Source organism: Maylandia zebra, unplaced genomic scaffold (genome assembly GCF_041146795.1).
Source record: "Maylandia zebra isolate NMK-2024a unplaced genomic scaffold, Mzebra_GT3a scaffold36, whole genome shotgun sequence".
NCBI lineage: Eukaryota > Metazoa > Chordata > Actinopteri > Cichliformes > Cichlidae > Maylandia > Maylandia zebra.
The window spans coordinates 20611-24045 of record NW_027490066.1 but is presented as its reverse complement, the minus strand read 5'-3'; positions in this window follow the sequence as shown (position 1 = coordinate 24045).

The window sequence follows — 3435 nt, the reverse complement described above, 5'->3', positions numbered from 1 at the left end:
TTATTTATGGCACCCCCTTCTTATTTGTCCTTTCCTGTGGTTTTTACGTGACTTTATGATTTTATTCCTTTCTTTGTAACCATCCTGTCCCACCTTCCTTTGTCCTTGTTATGTCCTCCTCTGTGACCTTTTGTGTGATGTCCAATTGTTTTATGTCCTCCAAGTCCTCCTTATATTTTTCTGTCCCGATTATGTGTTTCTCGTTTTGGCTTGTCCAATTGTTTTGTATCCTCCAAATCCTCCTTTTAATTTCTTGTCCTAATTATATGTATGTCTTTATTGACTTTTGTGTTTTGTCCAATTGTTTTGTGTCCTCCACGTCCTCCTTTTATTGTTTTGTCCTAATTACGTGTTTGTCTTATTGACCTTTGTATTATGTCCAATTAGTTTGTGTCCTCCAATTCCTCCTTTAATTGTTTAGTCCTAATTCTGTGTTTGTCTTTATTGATTTTTGTATAATGTCCAATTGTTTATATTCAGATTATATGTGGTTAGGGTCAGGATGTGTTGTGTCCAATTGTTTTTCTGTGTCCTTTAGGGTTAGGATTGGTGAGGGGGTCGGGATACCCCCAGCCCAGTGGCCAAAGAACCTCCTGAGGGAGCCTTCAGGGAACCCCGCGCTACCCAAGCGGGCGGACAGGCGGCACTGGCGGGTTAGGGGAAATCAAGTTTGGGAGTCCGGTCCCCGAAGGGGGCCGGGCTCCTATGCACTGTCCATACCTGTTCCCATCCCGGGCGTCAAGGTCCCCCATAGCATGCCCCAAGAGGCTGTGATCGTCCAACGGACTGGTATGATGTCCTTGTCCCGTTTCCAAAAATTACCCGTAGGTAGGTTATTATTATAATTTTTATAATTTTGTGTTTTGTGTTATGTGTTTTAATCATGTACTTGTGTGTCATTGGGCCGTCGCGACGTTTCGGCCGGTTTAGGCCTTCCTCAGGCTGGCCCAACGTGTGTGTCTGTGTGTTGTCTGCGTGCCTCTCTTGGCTTTTATAGTGTGCTGTCTCCTCCCACTCTCGGGTTTTCCGTTTCATTCTTTTTCTGTTTAATATTCTTAATGTTTTTGTCCTTTCTTTTCTTTGGCTTTCTTTGTTTTTATATTTTTAATGGCACCCCCTTCTTTAAATGTCCTTTCCAGTATTTGTCTTACGTTATTTATGGCACCCCCTTCTTATTTGTCCTTTCCTGTGGTTTTTACGTGACTTTATGATTTTATTCCTTTCTTTGTAACCATCCTGTCCCACCTTCCTTTGTCCTTGTTATGTCCTCCTCTGTGACCTTTTGTGTGATGTCCAATTGTTTTATGTCCTCCAAGTCCTCCTTATATTTTTCTGTCCCGATTATGTGTTTCTCGTTTTGGCTTGTCCAATTGTTTTGTATCCTCCAAATCCTCCTTTTAATTTCTTGTCCTAATTATATGTATGTCTTTATTGACTTTTGTGTTTTGTCCAATTGTTTTGTGTCCTCCACGTCCTCCTTTTATTGTTTTGTCCTAATTACGTGTTTGTCTTATTGACCTTTGTATTATGTCCAATTAGTTTGTGTCCTCCAATTCCTCCTTTAATTGTTTAGTCCTAATTCTGTGTTTGTCTTTATTGATTTTTGTATAATGTCCAATTGTTTATATTCAGATTATATGTGGTTAGGGTCAGGATGTGTTGTGTCCAATTGTTTTTCTGTGTCCTTTAGGGTTAGGATTGGTGAGGGGGTCGGGATACCCCCAGCCCAGTGGCCAAAGAACCTCCTGAGGGAGCCTTCAGGGAACCCCGCGCTACCCAAGCGGGCGGACAGGCGGCACTGGCGGGTTAGGGGAAATCAAGTTTGGGAGTCCGGTCCCCGAAGGGGGCCGGGCTCCTATGCACTGTCCATACCTGTTCCCATCCCGGGCGTCAAGGTCCCCCATAGCATGCCCCAAGAGGCTGTGATCGTCCAACGGACTGGTATGATGTCCTTGTCCCGTTTCCAAAAATTACCCGTAGGTAGGTTATTATTATAATTTTTATAATTTTGTGTTTTGTGTTATGTGTTTTAATCATGTACTTGTGTGTCATTGGGCCGTCGCGACGTTTCGGCCGGTTTAGGCCTTCCTCAGGCTGGCCCAACGTGTGTGTCTGTGTGTTGTCTGCGTGCCTCTCTTGGCTTTTATAGTGTGCTGTCCCCTCCCACTCTCGGGTTTTCCGTTTCATTCTTTTTCTGTTTAATATTCTTAATGTTTTTGTCCTTTCTTTTCTTTGGCTTTCTTTGTTTTTATATTTTTAATGGCACCCCCTTCTTTAAATGTCCTTTCCAGTATTTGTCTTACGTTATTTATGGCACCCCCTTCTTATTTGTCCTTTCCTGTGGTTTTTACGTGACTTTATGATTTTATTCCTTTCTTTGTAACCATCCTGTCCCACCTTCCTTTGTCCTTGTTATGTCCTCCTCTGTGACCTTTTGTGTGATGTCCAATTGTTTTATGTCCTCCAAGTCCTCCTTATATTTTTCTGTCCCGATTATGTGTTTCTCGTTTTGGCTTGTCCAATTGTTTTGTATCCTCCAAATCCTCCTTTTAATTTCTTGTCCTAATTATATGTATGTCTTTATTGACTTTTGTGTTTTGTCCAATTGTTTTGTGTCCTCCACGTCCTCCTTTTATTGTTTTGTCCTAATTACGTGTTTGTCTTATTGACCTTTGTATTATGTCCAATTAGTTTGTGTCCTCCAATTCCTCCTTTAATTGTTTAGTCCTAATTCTGTGTTTGTCTTTATTGATTTTTGTATAATGTCCAATTGTTTATATTCAGATTATATGTGGTTAGGGTCAGGATGTGTTGTGTCCAATTGTTTTTCTGTGTCCTTTAGGGTTAGGATTGGTGAGGGGGTCGGGATACCCCCAGCCCAGTGGCCAAAGAACCTCCTGAGGGAGCCTTCAGGGAACCCCGCGCTACCCAAGCGGGCGGACAGGCGGCACTGGCGGGTTAGGGGAAATCAAGTTTGGGAGTCCGGTCCCCGAAGGGGGCCGGGCTCCTATGCACTGTCCATACCTGTTCCCATCCCGGGCGTCAAGGTCCCCCATAGCATGCCCCAAGAGGCTGTGATCGTCCAACGGACTGGTATGATGTCCTTGTCCCGTTTCCAAAAATTACCCGTAGGTAGGTTATTATTATAATTTTTATAATTTTGTGTTTTGTGTTATGTGTTTTAATCATGTACTTGTGTGTCATTGGGCCGTCGCGACGTTTCGGCCGGTTTAGGCCTTCCTCAGGCTGGCCCAACGTGTGTGTCTGTGTGTTGTCTGCGTGCCTCTCTTGGCTTTTATAGTGTGCTGTCTCCTCCCACTCTCGGGTTTTCCGTTTCATTCTTTTTCTGTTTAATATTCTTAATGTTTTTGTCCTTTCTTTTCTTTGGCTTTCTTTGTTTTTATATTTTTAATGGCACCCCCTTCTTTAAATGTC